General features: G+C 40.4%; 1 long non-coding RNA gene across 1 annotated transcript; it reads right to left on the bottom strand.

Annotated features, from left to right (window-relative positions):
- Window positions 1-3,431: 3,431 nt before the first annotated feature.
- On the bottom strand, window positions 3,432-23,904 carry LOC118974102 (uncharacterized). The gene is made up of 4 exons (XR_005063697.2): window positions 23,792-23,904; window positions 12,039-12,097; window positions 9,516-9,625; window positions 3,432-5,094 (listed from the first exon to the last, which is right to left on the bottom strand). It is a non-coding gene; the product is annotated as an uncharacterized lncRNA (long non-coding RNA).
- Between the last annotated feature and the right edge of the window lie 16 nt (window positions 23,905-23,920).

Raw genomic sequence — 23,920 nt, 5'->3', positions numbered from 1 at the left:
GACAGACAATTTACTGACAGAAAAGCTACTTTCAAAGAGGCAAGAACAGAAATACCTCCTTTTCATGGTGTGCCTCTGCTTCAATCATGGGAAAATGTGCCTACAGGCATTATCCCAGCAGGCCAATCCATAATTAGAGCTCTAATTTTCTTCCAGGCACTTTCCCCTATATTGTCCAAGGGATCCAATAAGAGGTGCCTATAAAACCATGATAATGGTTCTAAACATTCTGAGTGCCAGCTCTACTACCCAGCTGATGTGTGGGTGGGGGGAAGCTGCATGGTGTAGAGCAGAAAAGCAACTGCATGATTGTAAGGCTTGCATCCCAATTCTTCCCTCTCAGAAAGGCTAACCAGGAAGACCCACAGAGCCTCCATTAACACTTTCTTTGAAGACACTTTCCTTTGACGCAACCATCCCAGAGGAAGTTTGCCTTGATACTTACTAGAGTATCGGGAACAAGATGATAACCAGTAAAACCAAAAGTGAGCTGAGCAAGCTTTGGGAAACTTCTTTTGTGGTAAGAATGATAAAAATTAGTTATCAAGGATGAGTCAAAGGACAAATGTCCAAAGATCTGTCACCATTGGTTTCTGCACACCTCCAACATCTTGATTTCATTTATTCCTTTCTTTGGCTACCACCTCTTATTATTACAGGGCACTTGCTCTAGCAGCTCATTCCTGCAGTTCTTAACCACACTGAGATCTGCATCCATTGATTTTCACTCCTTCATGATCATCTGATCATGGAGCATCTGATCAGCTCCTTCATGATATCACTTCAGTTCCTACCCAGCCTGAGCATCTAAGACTCAGGGAAATGATGCATCTACATGTTTATTTTTAGTTGATCCCTTGCAATTCACCCACTTTCAAAACCAGTTTGAGATGGATTGAAATAGAAAACACTGATGACAGAACAGAGTACAGGTTTAGAAGAGGAAATAAAAATTATTTAAAATGTCAATCAAGAGATAATTGGTTATGTAATTCAAAGAGACTCTATCATTTTTCACCTTCTCTTTCACTGTCAGAGAATAGAGGGAGAGTAGGCCTTGGCTAATAATGTAATTTGGCTGAGGGTTAAGAGAAAGGGCATTTCCAAGGATGGTTCTTTGTATAGCTTAGCAGTAGTTGTAAAGAGGTAGGTAGCTTAATAGTGGATCATGATTTGGGGCTCAGGACATCACTGGCTTGAAGGGGTTGAAGAAATGTTGAGGAAGTAAGATAAATAAGAGGAACTCACACTATTTTGCATAATTTCAGGTACTCACTCTCGCGCTATGGGCTGTGACTAAATTTATGTGGCATTAAGGAAAAATTTTTTCTTCTGCAATATAAATTTAGACTGTAATATCTCCAGGAAATTAGTATTTGTCCTTGGGAAATATATGAGAGAGAGAGAGAGAGAGAGAGAGAGAGAGAGAGAGAGAGAGAGAGAGTGTATTTGATCAAAAATTACCTGTTGGACATCAGGAAAACAAAAAGGAATAGCTACAACCCACTCCAAGTGGTGGACAGACTTTTTGTAACCCACTGGGAAAATCGAGGCCATCAGCATGAACCATCTCAACTTCTTTCCCAACCACCTACAAACTAAACCCTCTTGACCTGCCCTTTCTCCTTCCCTCTTATCTCAGTGGAAGAGATTTCTCCTTCCACCAGGAAATCCTCTCACTTTCTTAGGAACTTGTTCACCAATCAGCTCCTTTCTCTGCAGGATCTTCACCCTCTTCTTTACTCATGGTGTTTTCTCTTAAGCACTTGCTCAAGTCTAATCCTCTCTCGTTGCTACCCTGTAATTCTCCATTATTCCACAACCACACTATTTGAAAGTCATCTGCAAGAACTGTTGCCAGTTACTTCACTCAGAAATCACTGCAGCTGTGCTTCTGTCCCCAACACTTGGTGAAACTCTTCTCCCCGAGGTCACAGATGACCCCCTGGATACCTAATCCAATGGATCATTGCCTTTTCTTAATTTATGTGACTTCTCACTTTGTTGTTCCATGAAATTCTCTTGTGCCTTGGTTGCTATGATACCACTGTACTATCCTGGCTTTCCTCCAACCTGTCTGAACCAGCTTAGCATCTCTCTCATTCTGGCAATGGAGGAAAGAGCTACCATTACAATCTAAAAAATCTATACAGTTGTGATGTACTATACCAGTTCCCTAGGCCAGTGGTTCTCAAAAGTGTGGTCCTGGACCAACTGCCTCAGCATCACCTGGGAACTTGGTAAAATACAAATTTTTAGGCCCCACCCTAGATCTACTGAATCAGAAACTCTGGGGATTGGGTGCAGAAAATTGTATTTTAGTTATACCCTCTAGGTGTTTATGATGCAAGCTCAAGTTTTAGAGCCACTACCTTAGGTCTCTGGCTCCTAGCTCTCCAACCTCAGTTAAAATGTTCTTCATTTATGTGGCTACTTCTCTGGGGATATAACTTATAGCTGAGGAAGCAATGATTAGAAGATCAAGTTGACCATTTTGGCTTTGTCATGATGCCTAAGTGTTTAGGCAAAGCCTTGGACCTTTTCTGGAATTTAATGGTCAGCATCTTGAATGTCCATGGTACACTGGATAATAGCCTGATGCATTCACCAAAACAGACATGTCTGTATTCCCAGTTGTGTATTCCAAATAGTCCTCACTGCCAGCCGAGTGCTTCCTCTGAACCAATCAGAGAAGTGGGGGTCTGGTAGTTCCAAGGAAAGTTTTCAGGGTCTCATTCCATACAGCCGAGAGCGGCAAACACTTACAAAAAAAGATGCCTTTGATGTAGAGTGGGACCTCCAGTGTCAAAGGCAATCAGAGACTCCTGGAGATGGCCACATTTTCCCAGTGATTCATTCCTGACATCTTTACCTTGCTATCTCCCCAAATCGAATTTCCATATAAAGGCAGCCTTGGGTGCTGAAGATTCATACAGCCAAGATGCTTATCACAGGAGTCTTTATCCTGGATGGTTTTCAGGTCCACCCTCCTCCACGGCCCTTACCTGCTTTTGAATCTTAGCTTTGCTACTTCCCAACTAGGTGACCTTGACCAAGATGATTAACTGAGCTTCAGTTTCTCATCTGTAAAGACACCTACTCAGGTTTGTGAGGACCAACTAATGTTAAGCATTCACCACTGTGTCTGACAAATAATAGGCACTTCAAGCCTATTTTTTATAAGCCACCTTCCCTAGTTTAAGCCTGGAGAGATTTTGTGGCTTTGTCTCCTGTCAACAGAAAAAAAACCCAAAAAAAGCCAAACACTAAGAAAATACACAGAGAAACAGAACAATTTTAAATCAAAATTTCAGCAGGACACTAGGAAGGGAATATTAGGTTCAGAAAGATCAGATGGGAGAAATAAGATCATACAACAGGAAAGATTAAACTGACGCCATTTCAGATTTTAAAAATCTTTTATTGCAGTACAGTAGATATACAATCTTATATTGGTTTCAGATATACAACACAGCAGTTCAACAGTTACCCATATTGTTAAATCCTCACCCCCACTAATGCAGTTACTGTCTGTCAACATAGGAAGATGTTACAGAATCATTGGCTGTATTCTCCATGCTGTCCTACCACAGATTTTTAGTTTAATGTTCTACACAGCAGATTGATTTTGCCATTCTGCCTGATTGAGATACCATGGGAAGAATAAAAGATTACTTTCGTTTAATCACGAAAAGAATATTTAATGGAATGCCAACAAAGCTCTGAATAGATTTTCTTTTTAAAAAACGCTTTTTAAATATAAACAGAATATATTTATTATAGAAAAAATCAAAGAATTCAGAAAGTAAAGAAAGAGAACCTGTAATCTTACCACCCAGAGATGACCATTATTGATATTTTGGAGTGAATCTTTCCAGTTAATTTATTTGAACACACACACACACACACACACACACACCAGAAACACATTTTTTTTAAACAAATGGACTTGCACAGAAAATCCTATTTTGTAACCTATTTTTTCCACTTAGCAAGATGTTCTGAAAGTTTTCTATAGGTACTCTTTTAAATGACAAGTATTTCATTTCATGGATGTACCCCAATTTATTTAACTAATACCATAACTAATGAATCCAGTGACACAGACAGTACAATGATGAACATTGTTGCACATAGATATTTTTCATTAATGAAGTTGTAATTGAGGTATGGATGCATAAATGTGAGATGTATGGATATATAAATGTAATTATTTTGCATATGCAACTGTTAAAAGTTTTATGCAATTGAATTGCTCTAATACAATTTCTATTTCTTTTTATTTGGGTTTCAGGCTTTAGAACTCAGAGGGACTTTAAAAATCAACCTGTCCAATCCCAACTTTGAGTAAGTAAGCTGTTTTCACCACATAACATATGGGCCACTGTGATCCAGAGAGGTTAAAACCCAAGCTCCAGGTCACACAGCTGTATTGGTGGCTATGTGAAGACTAAAACCCAGGTTCCTGATACTGAGCACGCTGAAATGCCATTCTTCCTTCACATTGGTTCTCAAACTCAGCTATACTTTGGAATCACCAGGGAGCTTTAAAGAATACTGATGCCTGGATCTCACCTCCAGAGAACTTGATTTAATTGGTCTAAGGTGTGACATTTTTAAAGCATGCATTTATTTTTATAAAATAAAACATCACTGCAGAACACCACACCAATAAAACACATGACTTAATGAATTACTTTAAGGTAAGCACCGTTCAGATGAAAAAAATAGAAATTTGCCAGCCATTCCAGAAGCCTCTTCCATGTACCCCATCCCAATCACACATTCCCTCCTCCCGAAAGTGACCACCAGTTAGACCTGCCTTTCACAGTGACCACTTCCTCACATTTTCCTTTTTTATAGTTTTATCACCCAAATGTGCATTCCTAGAAGCTATATTTTACTGTCGCCCATTTAAAAATACATCACGTATCTTTTTTTTTTCACATAAGTATCTTTTAATCTGTAGGTTCCTCCTCTTCTATCCTTCTCTGGCTTATAGGCCTTTGACCTGCACAGTCTCCCACAGTCTGGATTTTTTTTACTTGAGGGCTTGTGGTGCAGGTCAGTGCGTTCCTCTGTCCTCTGTATTTCCTGCAAATAGACAGCTGATTCAGAGGCTGATTCAGATAACAGGTTCGATCTCTTTGGCAAAACCCTCAGTATTATATAGCAAGGCTATAAAAGGCACACATTGTCTCGTTATTTTTTGTGATCTTAGCAGATGCATAATGACTATATCTATTATTCATTGGGGAGGTTGCCAAATGCTGATAATTTGATACTATCATTTCTTTTCATTTTTTTAGTGGAAATACTTTTACAAACACACACTTTCCCTCATCTACTGTTTTGTTATACTGTAGTAAAGCTCATACAGAAAAAGCACAATAAAGGTTATATTTATTCCTTTAATTTAACTGTTTCAAGATAATAAATTGGTTATCATCATCTGAAGGTGACCAATTCCTGTTTTTGAAGTATCATTATGAACTCTTAGATTTAGACACATTAGGTGAACTTCAAACCATTGCAATTATTATCATTATTGAAGCTCACATAGTCCTTTGGCCAGCGAGAATCTCAAGCTGGTTCCTGAGCCCTCTTGACAAAACCTGTTTTTCTACTTTCTAGTTCTCTTCAGGTATTCTCTGTTGTATTAACTTGCTCTTGAATTCTTTCTAGTTTCACCTTCATTAATGAAATGATTTATGTTTTTTGATTCTTATTCTATATTGAGTTCTGTCCCCTCATTTCTGAGTTTTTCTGATTCTGATTTTGGTTGGATTTTTTTCTTAATGATGTTCATTTTGAAGTCATAGGTTACAATTGTTACCTGGTTTTGAGCCAATGTTTGGGCATTCTTTCATTGTCTCGTGGGACATTATTCTGGTTCTTATTCTCTTTTTTCTTGTAATAACTTTGTGTGAGCTTTGACCTTTATACTGTTCTCTTTTTTATTTTCTGTGTGGAATTAATTGTTCGGGAGTTTATAAGATGGAGTTCAGGAAAGCTTTTCTAATTTCATAGAGCTCCCTCTTCTGTTGTTTTTGTGTAGTGTTCAAAACTATGGTGGTTTGCCTTCTGGGATTTTTCTCATACTGTTCCCCTCTCCATTTAGGTCTACCCTTTCTATTTCTGTGCAATGTTTGAGACATACTTACACACTAAAAAATTAATCACTATTTACTTGAAATGGACTTCAAATTAACTGGGCATCCTGTGTTTTATTTGCTAAATCTGGCAACCCTAGTTGTAAATATTTTCCATGTGCTTTGGGTTTACTGTCTAGATGCTCTGCTGTTTTTATGTGGAGATTTGTAGGGACTGAAAAATTATGCAGGTGCTGGCATTGCCGCTTTCCCAGAATTCAGCCCATAATTCTCAAAACAGTCTTCTTGTTTCCCGCCCTTCTCCCTTGCTCACACATATATCATCCCATATCTCCTCTGATAACCCATGATATAAATCTAGTGTGTATTTTTCTATAGTATTTATTTTATTCATATAATAATATACATATGTGAATTATAAATATGGTTTATTTTTTTAAAACAAAAGTGAGATCACATAATATACATTTTTCTCCATGTTGCTTTTCTCAGTCAACAACATCCCAAAGAAATGCTTCCAAGCCACCTCACAGAACCCAATTTCCTTCTTCATAATACCAGCACTCAGAGACATGCATAGATTGTAATGGCTTTAACCATGTACTTAGTGTTAGGCTTTCACTTTGTTTATGGATTTTTGCTGCTACAAAAGCATCTGTAATAAAGACCCTTACATAGATCCTTCCATGTGAATGCTTTTGTTTTCCTGAGATAGACTTCCAGGAGTATACTTACTGGGCAAAAGTGTTTCTGATTGTGGCAGAAATGAAGATAGGGTCATTCAATGTCCATAGCATCCCCCTTCTGTCATGCTTTCCCATTGAAGAGAGGATAGAAAGTTAAAATAACAAAACTCCAGACTCTGACTAGTTCATCCTAGTAAATACCCCCATCCAGGATTAGATTTAGGAGTAGCCACACATATGTGGTGGAAGCATCTGGTTGTTTTGAGGGAAGCTGTGTTGGAGCCCCTTCCTGCTGTCTTGTCCCTCGCCTCATATATGTCATAAAAGAGAGGTAGTTGGAGGGTTGTCACTGGGACCTTCCATGGTGAGGCTGGCCATTTCTCCTGACTGCATGAGTACCTCAAACTTCCTGTCTATTCTTATAGACAACATTTTATAATAAACCTCTCACCATTAAAACACTCCACTGAAGTCTCCATTGAAGACACTGCCTTAGTGATCAAAGTGGCTGCTGTGTAGACCATGTGAACAGCACAAGAGTATAAAGGCTGTGGCTTAGTCTGTCTATTTCTAACAGTACTTGAAGAAATTGGAAGTCTTAGGGTTTTAAATTCTTGCCTCCAGGCATGAGTAGAGAACCAAGAAATTCCTACTATTGTCCTAAAATAATCTCTTCATGTTAGTCCCAAATGGCTGAGGTTAACTGGGTTGCTGTATTTAACTCAGACTGAGCCCATTACTATTTTTTTAATACAATTTTTTATTAAGGTATTATTGATATACATTCTTATGAAAGTTTCACATGAAAAACAATATGGTTACTACATTCACCTATATTATCGTGTTCCCCCCATACCCCATTGCAGTCACTGTCCATCAGTGTAGTAAGATGACACAGAGTTACTACTTGTCTTCTCTGTACTACACTGTCTTCCCCATGATGCCCCCCATATCATGTGTACCAATCATAATACCCCTCAATCCCCTTCTCCCTCCCTCCCCACCTACCTTCCCTCACCCCTCCCCTTTGGTAACCTCTAGTTCCTCCTTGGAGTCTGTGAGTCTGTTGCTATTTTTGAATCCATAGTCTTGTTTGATCTTTTAGGTGAAAGTCAGGGCATCAATTGGGAAAGGGTGGTAACATGATAATTGGGATGGGGAAATTCAGGAGAATCTGGCTGATACCAAGTAGTCAAACTCCATTCAGCCTCACTTGACGGCAGAGAAATAATCCTCCCTGTCTTTGTCTGATGTACCTACTCCTGCCCTGCTTGAATCCCTCCAGACCTGGCCTGAGATAGTTTCCTTGCAAGTGGATGCCCGTGCTCCTTATGCTCTTTCTAATCTCTCTTTATATCCATACATATAAGTAGAGTTGTGTTGTCTTATGTCCTAGGGGACCAATTACAAAGTCATATGTTATTTAGCAAAAGAATTGCAATATTTTGCTAATTTGTCTCAATAAGACATGGAAAATACATGTGGATGTGAATTCAAGAGATTAGGGGCACAATTTTACTATGGCCTAAATTTATTTAGTTTTAGAGGATCTAACTGTTTGGTCAGTGGATTGAAATCTGGTGTGGCTTATGCTGCATAATGTTGAGATACCAAGAACCCTTTGATATGATACAGAAAAAGCCAATGACATTGATATTTTGGAATTTTGGAATGAATTTATTAAATGTGGACTTACCATTCACTCACCCCTTTCTTGAGCCAAGAAGACTCACAGAACATTCCCTTCATTATGGTATAGAAAAATATACTGATGAGAAGAGCCCTATATCTTCACAAGGAACCCATAGCAGCTGTCCTCTGTAGCCTGGGTGTGAAGGGAAATACTCTGTACTGAAATGCATTTCTTGATTTCAATGGAGATTATTATATCCCAGAATGGTAGAGGCCATAGAGTGACACTTAACCAACAGAGAAAGGTGACATGGCTACCATAATAAGCAGCAGGGCTAGAGTGGTAATCAGAATAGTTTGGCCAATAGAAAACTTTGATGGTAGCTTATGTGGAGTACTCAGGGCCAAAATAGACCACTAACATTCCACTTAGACTGTACAACTGGGAAAAAAACTTGAGGGTATGAAAAGAGTCCTGACTTAAATCATCACAATAAAGAGGCATGGCCTCTTACCTTTTGCCATTTCTGAGTTAGTTTGATGTCCCAGGAGCCTTTGAGGAAGGACCCTGTGATAACTTTGATAGAGTGACTCTTATTCCTGGTCTTCCCCAAAGGGACTTATGTCTATTTACCATGGTAACTGAGCCAGGGGAAAGAGAGATATCAAGACCTCTTAGGAATTACTAGTTACTGGCTCTGGGCCAAAGTTATTTCCAAGGAACCTGAATTTCACTGTGGTGCACCAGGCAGGGTGGGGCTTATGAGAGCAAGATAATGAAATTTCAGCTACTGTTCTTCTCATAGTGGCCCAATAGGTTTTCAAGTCCATCTAATTTCTGTTTGTAGTTGGAGTAGAGATATTCAGGTACTGGTAGAAAGATATACATTCTGTTTCACCCATGAAATCATGTCTATTGTGGCAGAAAAGACCAAATGGAAGTTCTTGGAGATTCCCCTTCCTATCCAAATTATAAACTAAAGACAATAATCATGCCCCTTTGGAGAATTTTGGTGACTAGGTACAATTGAAGACTTGAAATATTAATAGGCGGTGATTCTTATTACATTGCCATTTTACTCACCATGTGTCTTGGATAATTTTATTGGGTTACCATAAGTTTAATTAGGTGGTAACTTCAATTATAGCTGCTGATTCAAATGTGATCTTTTGCTGGACAAAATCCAATCCATCCTAAAAAGAAGGAAATTACATTTGCAACATCATCAGTGAACTTGGAGGGTATAACACTAAACAAAATAAGGCAGAGAGAGAAAGACGACTAGTGCCTGGTATCACTTGTATGTAGAATCTAAAAAAGTAAAGAAACTCATAAAAAGAGTAGAATTGATGGTTGTCTGGGCCTGCGATGTGAGAAAATAAAGAGTCTAGTAAAAGGGTAAAAACTGTCTGTTGTAAGAGAAATAAATGTATAATACTGTATTTTATCATTGAAATTTGCAGAATAGAACTTTAGAGTTCCCCCACCCCCAAAAAAAGTAAATATGTGAGTTGATAGATGGGTTAATTATCTCATGGTGGGAATCCTTTCACAATGCAGACATATATCAAGTCATCAATTTTCACACCTTAACTATATACAATTTTTATTAAAATATCTTTCATAAATAAACAAGTTATAGAAAAAAAAAACAAAAACCAATCCAGCATCTGGTACTGGATAGGCTGCTATTGATCTTATTTTCCATCTCCCAATAAGCAGAGAATAGGAGAGGCCATTGCTTTCACCTGAAAGGTCAGCTGCATAAATATTCTTTTCCATCAAGGCTACTTAAGTTCAGCATTGGGTCAGAATTTTGTCTTTATGATTGTCTCATTATCTTACTGGATATTGCTTTGATTCAATCCATTGGTGACATTCATTCTGATAGGACTAGAGAACAGGAAGTAGCAGGTGTCCTCAGTTCCCTGACAAGATACATGCATGATAGAGAGTACCTGGGAAATCCCACAACAATTTCAAGGTGTCACCCCAAGGAAGTGTCTGTGACTCCAGTAGACTGTGCAAAGTTGAGATATCACCTTCACAATGAAAAATAAGTTTCAAAATAAAAAATACCTTGCATCATTGTCTTTAGAAAAAATAGATAGCAGATCACTCTGGATTTTTGAGGCAACATATTTACTGAATAATGTGCACTCCAACCCACTGTAAGTAACCTGGAAGGGTTACTTGACTTGAGTCAAATCCAGAATAACCAAAAGCTTCAGCTTGTTGAAGTTGCTCTGGCATTTGCCCTTATGACCCAAAGTATCTAATGGTGTTCCAAGTATTTGTGCAGATTGAGACACTGTATAAAGCTTATGAAAATCCCAGATAGAGGAATTACAGTGTAGTGACCCTCAAAGGGATCAGTGAGGTGAGACAGTAATTTAATATTCACAGTAATAGAAATTCATTGCATTGTCCTCACAAGTTTATCATATTCTAAATTTATGACATATACAAACACACACATGCATATATTTGAAAATTTCTTTCTACATGTTACATATTAACTTTCATAATTTCTTTTTCTGATTATAAAAGTGTTATGAAAATGAGGCTATTAACAGATTGACTTAGCCATAAGTGGAAATGACTCATTCTAAGGGAGAGTTTGCTACCAGGAATCATCTACAGGTTACAGTTAGCTTCCTCTCCATCCACTCAAGCACTTGGAGATGCTCTTCACTTTCTGCCCATCTAATGACCCCAGAGACCAACTAGAGGAGGAAATTAAGGTTCCCCAGTAGGCAGACATCTTTATCAGTTCCAGTGAAACCGAATTTATTCTGAAGTTCTCTCCAGAATCTTTTGCTCAGCCAATTCAATACAATTTCCATTCATTTCTTTCAACAACATTTACCAAGCACTTTTTATATGCCAGACATTATTTTAGGCACTAGGCATAGAGTGGTATGCAAAACAGACAAAATCTCTGCTCTTATGGAGCTTGCATCCTAGTTGGGGAAGACAAACAGTAAGCAAAAAGTAAATGTTGGTTGGTAAAAAGTTCTAAAAAGTAAAATAAAGTATGGGTAGGTGTATTGAGTTATCAAAGAAAGCCTCTTTGACAAAGTGAGCAGAGACTCTGTGGAAGTGGGTGCCAGGAGGTGGGAACAGCAGGTGCAAGGGCTCTGAAGTGGGGGTGGGCTTTGCATATAGAAGAACCGTGAGGAGACCAGTGTGGTTTGAGAGGGGTGAGCAAGAGGGATGGGCAGTTTAGATCTGGAGGTATCTTGGTAGGAACGAGGTCAGGTCGGCTCTTATAGGCCATGATCAGGACTTTGGATTTTATTCTGAGTGAGGCTGAGAGTCCTTGAAGGTTTTGGACTAGAGACATAAAATCCTCTGATTAATTATTTAACCGTGTTACCTTTGTTCCCCCACAGAGAATGGTCTATGATGGAAAGTAGTTCTGTACCTCTACGTTCTGTCACCTTCAGGCACATGCAGAAGTGCAGGCTCCTCCCACTTCCTCTTGCTGCAGGGCTTTAATTTGCATATTTATGTAAATCTTGGCTCATCCTGCACTGCTGACCTACTTCCTCCAAACCTGTCCTACAGTTGTAGGCAACCTTCCCTGCCCCCATAGCCTCTCACCTCATCCCATCCTTGACTGACCCGCTTTGCTCCTGAGGACAGGGCTGTCCTTGCAGCTTCTGTGGGGGAGGTTGGAGATAGGGCAGGGACAAGAGACAAGCATGACGATTAGTTTTCTGATCCTGGGATGCAGTGAGATTATGTTCTGAGAACTTCCCAAAGAAAGATTTCCAAAAAAGCCAAGGTATAAACAGTATAGTAAGAGCAAGAAAGATTCCATCTTAAGGCTAAGATTCCATTTTAAAAACCGAGAAGTTATGAAGTAAGTTTCCTAACATGTTCTTTAAACAGGCGATAACTCAACCGACTTTGGGGGCAGGGTAGGCAGTTTTGATTGATATGTTCCCAGAAGGTAGCTGCTATCCTAGAGAGGAACTGACCAATTTCTTGTGTCAAATTAATTTTGCAGAATTACCTAGAGGACTGATAGTAGAAGAGACTTAATGTCTCTCACTGGAAATAAGCATTTTGAGATCACTTTACAAGTCTATACGCCCTAGCCCTTTGAAAAATCCTTAAAAGAGGGAATTCCCAGCCTTTTTGCGCCTCCTTTCTGAGGATGCCTGCACTTTTCTTTCTTTAAGTGCTTACCTTTAAATAAAGTTTCTCATTGCTTAACTTACCTGCGTTTTGTCTCTCTGTGCTTTTCCAATAGTAAGCGTTTCTTTGCTATTTCATTCTATTTCCAAGTTTCCATTTCCACTTAGTCTTCACTTTACTCCTGAGAGCTCAGATTTGGGCCTGCAAGTTCCCTTCGCCTGGGTGACCAGTTGGAAACTAAAGCTGCAGGAGACTGCCTGAAAATCTCCTTTCTTTGGGAAGTTCTCAGAAATAATCTCACTTCATCCCATGCTCTGTGGTTCCCCCAAATCCTGTGGTGGTAGGGGCTAGTCCCCATGCGGTGCAGATGCAAGTGGACACGGGACACCAGATGACCTTGGCTTTCGGAGTTAGCAAGAGAAACTGCTTTAACCCTCTGCACTTCACTGTTCTCAACTGCCTGCAAGGCCCCTGCCATTCATTTCTACTCTCGCATTAATGAATTCCTTCCTTACCTATACTCTGAGGATGTGCTTGAGAATTTTTTATAAGTTACAAAATAAAAAATACCTTGCATCATTGTCTTTAGAAAAAATAGATAGCAGATCACTCTGGATTTTTGTTTTGAGTCAAGAACCCTCCTCCATCCAAGCTGAGGTTTCACCTAGTGCGCAGAAAGACCTCTTCCAGACGTAGCTTCCCATCAACAGGTTGACTGTTTCCCATGTTCCATTTACCACAGGGCTAGACTGGGCTGTGTCTGCTCCTACTGCCCCACTGGAAGCTCCTACACTGTATGGTTCAATGGGAAGGAGCATGGACTGTGATAGACAGACTGGGCTTGAAGCCATGTTGCACACACCCGCTTACTGGCTGGAGTATATTGGGCAAATTATTTAACTTACCTCAGCCTTGTTGTTCTCATCTGCAAAATACCTTACTGAATTATTGTGAAGATTGTAAAATACCAATCATAGTGCGTGGCTCTCCAAAAGCCTTAGTCTTCCATTCCTGCCTGTCCCTTTGATGTCACATGGCTATCCTTGTGACTTCCCTGGGTAGCACAGGAAGGATCTAGCATTTGACCCACCTTCTCTCTTATTCAGCTTCTGTTTCCCTCATAGGGGTTTTAATAGCCATAGGGGGAGTTTTAGGAACTCGTTTTTGTAGCCACACCTTGGCCCCTTAAACTCCTATAGTCACACCTTCAACCTTTTAAACTCCAGTATTTTAGTCCCCCGTCAAGATGTATTTCTCTACTCATCCTTGTATGCTTGTGCATTTAGTTTCCAAGGGCTTCTGCTCCAAGTTTGACAGCTTCATCCCAGGGCTCTGTCTTTTCCCACATTTGGCCTAGACTTTGTCCTGTAGATCAGTGACAGGTTTTGGGTTTAAGCAACAGAAGCTGACTCTGCGTAACTTCAGCAGAAAAGGAACCTAGTAGAGGGATATTGTGGAGCTCCTAGAACCAATGGGCAAGCTGGAGACCAGACTTGGAAAAGGGGTGGTATTGTATGTTAGGTTTATCATTCAGGAAATATTTATTCCCTGTTCATCAACCACCTTAGAAGAAATATGTTGTTGCTTTTATCCATTTGCGTTGGCCAGTGATGTGTGGGAGAAAAATGACAGTGTGCCTGTGGCCTTAAGAGGCATTTGTGTTTCCACTCACCTGAGCACTTCCTATTTCCGTCATGGAAGGAGCATTCTTTGGGTAACCTGCTGGTCCCTGAAGAATGAAAGACTTGTGGAGTAAAGTCACCCTAGCCACTCATGCACTGCAGCATGAAGCAGATATTCTCAGGCAACCAGCTGGTGCACAAGCAAGAAACAGTGCTTTTTATTGTGGGTCACTGAAATTCTGTGATTGTTTGTTATACAGCATTAAATATGAGTGGTTGAGCAGGGAGGCAAAATCAAAGGAAGGCTGGGGAGCAGGACCTTGATGATGGTCCTGCCGTAAGAACCATCTGGTTAGGATATCCCTGTTTCATTGGCTGTTGCTACTATGGCAACTTCACCACTATGACTATCTTCTAAACCAGTGCTTTTCAAACTTGAATGTGCCTGTAAATCACCTGGGGAGCCTGTCAAAATGCAGATTCAGTAGGTCTGGGTGGAGCCTGAGATTCTGCATTTGTAAGAAGCTGTCAGGAGATGCTCCTGGTTCCCAGACTATTCTAGAGTAGTAAAGCTCTCAACCATTCCAGCTTTACCCCTTAAGAGTCAAAGCATCAGACTTTGACTTACCCCTTAAGATCAGAGCATCCAGAGGTAAGAATTTAGGTTACCTGTCCATGCCTGGGTTGCTAAGTGGCAGGTAGAGGGGTGATTCTCTGTAGTGGGTGGGGCAGCACTGTATTATCCTTGATATTTCAGAGAAAAGAAAGAAGTGTTTCTCAACTATCACTGGGCATCAGCAATACTTGGGGGGTGGTGAGTGTGTTAGTTTAAAGATGAGATTCCTGGGTGCCAACCAGACTTCCTGAATCTTATTCTCTGGGTGATGGGAGCTGGAATTCTTCATAAAATTTACACCTCAGGTAATTCTGATGAAGATGGTCTGTGTACCTCACTTTGATCAACATGAATAAAACCCAGAAAACATGACTTCAGTCAGCTACTTGTCCCACTTCCCTGAGTAGAGGATCTATGTTGGTCCTGCTTTTCTCTCCTCTATGGGAAAGCGACATCCTTCTTCTATCTGAGGGTAACCCCTCCACCTGAATCACCTGACATCCTTCTGCTTTTGTCAATTTTTTTTCTAGCTGCAATGTCTTTCTTTCCTTTGGTTCAATCTTCTCAGCATACTAATATACTCAAGAGTCTTCCATATTAAAAAACAAATCAACCCCCATGGTTCCCTCCATGCTCCAGCTACTACCTACCACTTTCCTTTCTTTTTAGGGCCAACCTCCTCTTTTCTATACTCAGTGTCTCACTTTCCTCTCCCCTAATCATTTCCCAACTGTTGCATCTGGAATTTACTCTCACCATTCCAACAAAATAATTCCTTTTGCAACAAGTTACCGATTTCTCTTTTTGTTTCTTTCAAAGCATTTCCTCCCTCCCTCCTTCCTTCCCTTCCTTCCTTCCTTCCTTCCTTCCTTCCTTCCTTCCTTCCTTCCTTCTTTCCTTCCTTCCTTCCTTCCTTCCTTCCTTCCTTCCTTCTTTCCTTTTTACCAATAATTTCTTGATGCCAAATTCAATAGATACATTTCAGTCCTTATTTTATATTTTTGCTACATTTGATACTGTTGGCCTCTCCCATTTTGAAACTGTTTGATTTCCTATATTCTGTAGTACCTTTTTTTTTTTTCATCCTCTGCCCATCTCTCTGGAAGTTCCTGCTTAGTCTTTTGGAACGTGGGTATTATTCAGGATTCCACTGTTGGCCCACTCTTGTTTTACACTGAGATATGACTTCCTCTAATATCTATGTGCTTGTCAGCAACCTACACAACCCTCTTCCCTGAGTCCCAGATCTGTATATACAGCTCCAACTGAACATCTTTGACTGGATATCTCTCAGGCAACTAATACTCACTATGCTCAAAACTGAGCTCGTGACCTTTCCCTTCAGACCTGCAGGTTCCTTCTTCTATACTTCCATCATCAGCTTGGTTGTCCAAACCCCAATATGGGATTTATCTCACTCCTTCCTTTCTGTCTCTCCCCACTGCTTTCAGTCACCAGGTCCTCCTGATGTCACCCCCCTATGTAGCTTTTGCATCCATCTTCTCCTAATTCCATACCACTATCTGTGTTCTGTCATTCATCATCTGAAGCACTGTTGTAACTTCCTTACTGGTCTCCTTTTCTCTGCCAGGGTCCTCTTTCATGTCATCATGTGTTTGGTCTCCTAAGGAGAATACCTAAAAAGATATGGGGACATATTGGTGTATCTCAGTGATATAGCCATTTGTTTAAAAGGATGATGTAGTTGAAGTATGATTCTAGCTTGTTTTCTGGAAGGCTCAGATTCAGGAGACATCAGTTTCTCTATCAAATTGTCTAACTGGGATGTGGAAGCTGCTGGACAGACTTAAACATTTCAGACATAGACATCAGGAGAGAGCTTGGCATCACCTGTAGGCGATCTAATTATTTCTTTATACCTAATTTTATACTTTTGTGAAGTCATCTTCAAAGAAAGTTATCATGTGCAATCATAGCAGGAGGATTCAGTGAGAGTAAGGGCTCTGCCATATTGACCTGTCCCAGCTTCAGTACATCTATAGAGGACAACAACTAAAGTAATATTGATTACTGAGAGTCAAGCCTGCCTACTTCTCCCTATAGATTGTAAATTCTCTGAAGGCACAGGAAATGTCATTCAATCTCTGTTGGTCTAGCATCTGGCAATGTGACTGGCATTTAGTAGCTGGTCAATAAATATTGGCCAATTAAATGGTATTAGAGATTTGGGTCTGACCCAGAGCAGCCTTACCCAAAGGTGACAAAGCTCAGCCTCAGGGCTGAAAGATAACTAAGAGGGATGTAACTGTATAACTGGGCTGTAACCTGACTATCTGAGGCAATCTGCCTATGCATATTATTTTCCCATTTTAAAGTAAAAACTTGACTTTTCAAGGCTTGGGTTTGAAAAGAGAATCTTTTGGTGGGAGAAAGCCAGCTGACCCTGTGGTTCCAAGTGGGCCCCTGAGTTCCATCTTTCACAAGCAGTAATCTCTGTTTGATGACTCCTGTCACTGCTATGCTGGTCTACATGGTTAGAATGTTCTGGCTCAAGGGTTGAGATTATTTTGCTGAATTTCTCTAGCTCTGAGACTCATAATGTTTCTACCAACTAAAAATGTCAACAGTCTCTGGTTTCAGGTAAGTCCAAATTAACTGTAGTCTCCCAATTCATTGACTGTGGTCCTTCCTCAGATAGTGCCTCATCCTGCTCTGCCCCCAGGTAGTGGTGATACTAAAAATATTTAACAACTGAAATGGCAAGGGCATTGACCAATCAAACCAGAGTCTCAAGCTAGAATAGGCATTAACCCTTCAATTTTTGTATCCTAGACAGGTAAGTCTGGGGCAGCAGAAGGTCACTGGGGATGATGAGGGGAAGGGTACTTGGGACATTTGCTAACTACCAATGAAAACAGAAGTATCTGAATATTTTAACAACCAGTATTGCTAAACCTGTGCACATCAGATGAATGTCAGCCCCACCTCCAGGTATTTCTGGGGATTGTCAGTCTGTCATTCATGACTTCCCCAAGGAGTCCAGCTAGATGTCATGTGACAGGTGCAGGGTACTATTGCCCCTCTAGCAGTGGACAGCCTCTTCCACAATCACATTGGCCTCATCTGGGCATGGCTGCAGTTTCTCCTAGGTTATTTCATCTCAGGAGCATTAATTCCTCCACTAGACTACACAATTCCTTCTGCTTTTGCCTGCCAGGCCCTGTGGTCTTTCTGTGGGTATCCAGGTTGCCATGGGCATCTCTGGGTACCATCAAACAAGTCTTGAAGCTTTTACAACTGATTTTCCAGATATCCATGGTAAAATGGGGGAGGAAGCCTCTTTTTCCCTGTAAGTTTCTTTTTTGAAAAGAGTACCAAAATATAATTCATTTACTCACTCATTGGCTACATATTGAGGGCAAGTATATGGCAGGCATAATACAGATGTTAAGGTTGTGAAAAAGACAAGCTCCCTGCTTTTATGAGGTGTATGTTCTAGTGAGAAGAGACAGAAAATAGACAAAGAAACATATATAATGTTAGCTGACAACAGATGTATAAAGGAAAATAAATCAGAGTGGTAGGCTTGAGGATTATGGAGAAGGTGGGGGTAGGGTTGTTATCTTAGACTGACGGATCAGAGAAGACTTCTGACATTTGATCAGAAACCTTAATAAAGTAAAAGAGTGACCAATGTGGTTATCTGGGGGAATAGCAAATGCAAAAACCTTTCAGTAGTTTGCAATAGTGCTCCAGTGTTTTATGGTTTTGCTGAATTGGTTCCTTCAATTTCTACTGGTCTTCTGCCCTTTGCTTTACAGTTCTAGCTTCAAAAACCTAGAAAAGATCCCTTTCTTCTATAACAGACAGCTTTTTCCTCTCCTTATCTCTTTTTATCCAGAGAAGAAGAAGAGGAGGAGGAGGAAGGAGAGGAAGAGGCAAAGGATGAGAGGAGGCAAGAGCAGTGGGTATGGGGGAAGGGAGGGCATGATGCCCTTGTTTCCTCTTTCAGTGTCTAGAAGCACGAAGGGGTGGGCACGCTCTGTGTGTGTGCAGGCCTAGTCTGAGCAGCCCTCTGGGCACATTAGACATGTGCTGTGGGAATCCATACCATTTTGAATTGGCTGACTCCAACTTTCTGTGAATTCATATAAGTGTAGTCCTGCTATTGGAGATAACCAGGCACCTGAATGATGAGTCTCAGCTGCAGGATCTTCTGTTCCAGGTGTATCTGTGGGTCTCATCCTCGCCATAGGTCTCCAGCCATCTTTTCCTATCCTCTGGGCCTTGGCCTCAATAGACGGCTATTATAATAGGAGTTTTTTCTTCTGAGTGCAGTATTGGTCTCTAATTTTGGCTAGGACCCTTCACCATCATCTTAGGCAGTAGGAAAGGCAAACTTGTCTTTGTCTTCATCTATAAACAACATTTGCATAGTGCTTTTGAACCAGAGCTGGAGTCATTACATTGTGTTATGGGGTTCTGACATCTCCAAAATTTCTCTTTACATATATGTTCCCTATAAGACCTCCAACACGTGGCAAAGGTGGCTATAATGGAAGATGAAGTGAGGGCTAAGGAGGCACATGTGCTCAGAATCACCACTCTCTTCAGATAACTAAAGCTCTCTACCCATGAACTGAATGCATCCTGCCTTCCTTCCCCGAGAAACAGGAATGTTTGAATCCCCCTTGCAGTGAAAGCTGACCTTCCAAAAGGGGTAACAGCAGGGAAATAATATGGAGAACCTAGGAAATAAGAAGTGTGTGAACAATAAGGCATGGGTTTTAATCTTACTACAGTGGTTGGCCAGGTTTCTCTGTGCTGTTGGGGAAAGAGAACTTTTAGCTACTCTCCTGCCTCCTGTGGCAGTACCATATTTAACCCCTGGTGCTACTACCACTACTAGAAGGTAACATCGACAGGGCGCTCACTCTGCCATAATGAGATTGGTGCCAGGAGGCATCACCCCTACTTTCTAGCACCTTCCTAGTGCCTTGAGCCTAGGAAGCACTCAAACCTTTGATCAGGAGTATTGTGCTTCAGAGCAGAAACCAGAACTCTAGTAACTGGGATTAAATCCATTCACAGTAAGTTTGAAATTGGCATAGAACTTACACAGTTCCTTTAGTTGAATATGTCAATGCTCTCCTGCCAATGATCATTGTTTAACCTATAGTTAAAACTGGATTTGCTATTCATTGCCAACAGGGAGAATACCCATAGGGAATCATTGCATATCTCAGTAACAGCATGTTAGAATTTATGCAACTTGGCTTTGTGTTAGGTGGTTTTGGGGAAGGTTCAAAGAAGCAGGGCTTTACTCTGAATTGGGTGATGTCAGGAAAAGGGGGGTAATTCTATAATTATTTTATGAATCTTATTAGAGGAAAGGGAGAACAATGTGATGCTAGAGCTATCATTGTTAAAGAAGCAGCAGTTACTCAAATTAGCTGGAAAAGGGAGTTTGTTTATGGTTTACACAGTAAGGCTGTTTTTGTCTGTACTTATTCAAGATTATGGGGTAGTCTTGTTTTTTGTCTCCCTTCATCACAATCACAGAGTGACCTTGTGTGATACTGTCATTCTGCAAGATGGCTTATCCTTAATGGGAAAATACCACGGCATAGCTATGAATGACAACCAGCTCTTCACAACCCTGAGGCTTGCTTGTTAGTGTTAGAACAGTTTCCAGAGGCAGAGGTTTTCTTAGTCTCTCCCCTCTTTTGGTCAAGTGCAGACAAAGTCAGTCCACTGGACATTAATCCACAATATTCAGATTTGCATTAGGGCTGAGATCCTGCTGATGGGAGAATGCAGTCTGTGGTTCGATTAGAATTAATCCTTCCTTCTCTTCCTCTTGTGGGATGAGTTGTTGAATCATATAGCCATGTGACTGGATAGCCATGTGACAATGGATATCCAGTTGTTGAATGGATAGCCATGTGACAATGGCTATCCAGCACCATTTAGGATTCTGGACAGAATACATTGACTAATTGCAAAAAAAGAGCAATTACTAGAAACAAAAGAAACAAAATTCTTATTCACCTTTGTAATAAGTCTTGAAGCCAGGGGCCCATATTATAAAACCCTGGCAATGAAAACATGCCCTAGAATCCAACTGGGTCTGTTTAGAGAGCCAGTTGGTTTTTCCTTTCAACCTAGTTAGAGTTTACGTGTCCTGAAGGCACAGATGCAGCAGTGAGTGTTGCTGAACACAAACTCCCCCATGGCTACTAAGAGGAAATCAAGGGCTATATGATTGTCCTTGAAAACTGTGGCTAATGAATTCAAACTTAAATGGTCTGTTGAGCTTCTAAAGCAGATGTTGTGTTATTTATGATGTCTGCTAAGGTCAGAGACAAAAAATTGGGCTACCTTTTTGGTTGTATTATTTTGTTGTGGGAATTTCATTCATATGCAGAGAAAGTCAGTTATCCCTCCTGGGAGTTCTCCCAAGCCCTCTGAGTCTGTGCTTGCCTCATTTTGTTGGTTTCTGGGTAGGGAAACATGATCCATTGGTGCGGTGTTAATTTTAAATACCTAGAAGTCTCTAACAATTAGCTTCAAAACACAGGATAAGTTAGTGTGTGTGGTAGGAGGACATAAGTCTGATGTTCACATATGAACTAGCACTCTACTGGTGTACTACATTGGAAGTATGAGTATTATTTAGCACATCAGCAGCAAGCCAGTATTTTGTTCCTTAAGGTGAGCAGTTCTGTTGAATTAAGCAAAATAGGTTTCTGAAAAGTGGGCTTTTGTAAAGAGAATAAACTGAACAAAGAATATTGTAGCAAGGATGACCCCAATATTAGTTGCCATTTCTGAAGGGCTAGGTTTTTCTGATAAGGTTGCAGTAATCTTAGAGAAACATTTTGTTGAAGTATGGGTCAAGATTCAATTTTTAAAAGGCTGAAGTTTCGGATTAATTGTGTGAGGAAAGCTTAAGTACCAGAAGGGAACTATAGAAGGAAATCTACGTTATGAAGTGTTTAAAAGCACAGCTAGTAAGTTTTATTAATTAAGAGCAGTAGCTATGGTTTGAGAAAAACACATTCAAAAGGGTTTCTTAAGTGGCAGAAGAGCATAAAGGAGTCAAAAGTTATAGGATGGAGATAATGGAGATCGTATTGACAAATCATTTTGTTAGTAAACAAAGGTTGTCAAAGTACAGTAAGAGGCAAGATTAGTTGTAGGATAAAGGATACTGAAGAATCAGAAAATGGTCTTGTTCTGTTGTATGGGCATAAGCTGTCCAGTTCTTTGCACATTCTGGAAAATTCCCAAGAATCTTCAGTTTGAGGTCTTCCAATGGAATGGCTGTCAAGTAGCCAGGGAAAAATGATGCATGTATTTTAATTTGGGTAATGTGAATCCCAGGGTCAATGCCTTAGAGTTTTACTGCTGGGTCAGTTGTTGGCAGTGCCTTGTAAAGTCTTTTCTATTGAGGTTCATGGGAAATTTTTTTCTGATACATTTTCAGAAGACAGTCTCCAGATTCCAGAGGGTGCAGAGGCTGTAAAGGTGGGTGCTTTGAAAATATAGCCCCTACGTATTGTTGATAGGAGTTATTGTATGGGTCCCCTGCAACAATTAGTCAAATCCACTTGAATTAAGGTAGAATCTAGTATTGGAAGTAATTACCCAATACATGGGGCTGCCTATTATTAACTCAGAAGGAGATAACTGGTGGGTCCTTGAATGGATTGATGTTATTGCTATCAATGCAAATTGAAACTACTTTGAGCCTTGGAAGTTTGAGAGGTTTTGACAGTTCTGATAATTAGTTTTGGAATTTTCATTGTTTCTCTTAATTTTTCTTGAAATTTGTGCATAACGATAGTGGGGTTTCTAAGCAAATGAAATTCTAAGCTTTACAGAATTAGTTAGTAACAGTATCTGTGAAATAAGTGTCCTTGTTACTGGAGAGATACTTTGGGATTTCTAAAGTCAGGAATATAAAATGAGGCAATTTCTTACACCATTATAGCTATAGCTCTCCAGCAAGGAAAAGCCTCAATCTGCCACAAGAAGAGCTGTATTTGAATGTAGTCACCGTCCATGTAGAGGTGTTCAGTTCATGAACACCATGTTCTACTTTTATAGTTTTGCCAGGATCAAGTCCTTGGCAGATAGGACATATATTTTGGCAATACTGCTAAAATTACTCCACCAATGTTGGTTCAGTATCTTTGCCAATTTATCTCTGCTGTTCCGGGCAATACCATGATGCCTTTTTGCTGGACTCCACTTTACGCTGTCTCCCAAAGTAACAGCAAAGCCTCTCAAGACTCTAATTTGCCACAACTTTTATAGCAGTTTCTGAAATGGTCAGGAAATCTTTTGTTTCTGAGGCATTTCAAAGTCATTGATTAACCCCAGAACATGTGTATTCTCAGTATAAATTTTTATGCTTTATTAGTTGATCAGTCTGGGCCAGGGCCATTTCTGGACTTACATAGGACCTGGGATGGCAATGACTCAGCCAGCCACGTACTAGGTAAGAGACTTTGGGCAAGTCATTTTTCTGAGCATTAGCGTCTTCAAATAGGAAATTGTAGTCGTGCTTGTCTCACAGAACTGTAAGCATTTAATGAGTTACTGTACAATAATCGACGAATAATATTTACCACTAAAGACCTTCATATTAATTATTTCATTAGCACAACCATCTATGCGATTGACTTATTATTCCCATTTTATAGGGGCTCAGTAACACCGCTGGAAATGGCAACGTCAGGAATCAAACTCCCATCTTTCTGATACCAGCGCCCAGTTCTTATACTGATGCTTTCCCACTGTTTGGTTCAAGTGCCCACGTATCCTGTCACACAGTAGACACTCAACCATTAAACATTTATAATTTGCAAGTTTGATTATGATGTATTTGTCCTGGGCATTATTTCCTCTCGGTGCAGGGGCAAAAATCAGTTTTGGCCCGGCCCCGCCGAAGACTAAATTCTCTCCTCCCCCGAGAGGAGCCCAGTCCAGGTTTACTGTGAACTTACAGTAGTACTGTGAGCAAGATCCCCCTTGACGGGGCGAGGCGGTGGCGTAGTCTGTTGCGCCCCCTTGCCCGTCTTCCGCCAGTCCACGCGGGGCGTCCCTAGCAACACGCACGCTCACTTCCTGCCCCG

This window comes from Manis javanica, chromosome 1 (assembly GCF_040802235.1).
Source record: "Manis javanica isolate MJ-LG chromosome 1, MJ_LKY, whole genome shotgun sequence".
Taxonomy (NCBI): Eukaryota; Metazoa; Chordata; class Mammalia; order Pholidota; family Manidae; genus Manis; species Manis javanica.
The sequence above is the reverse complement of the archived record's forward strand: the minus strand, read 5'-3'. Positions and strand labels throughout refer to the sequence as shown.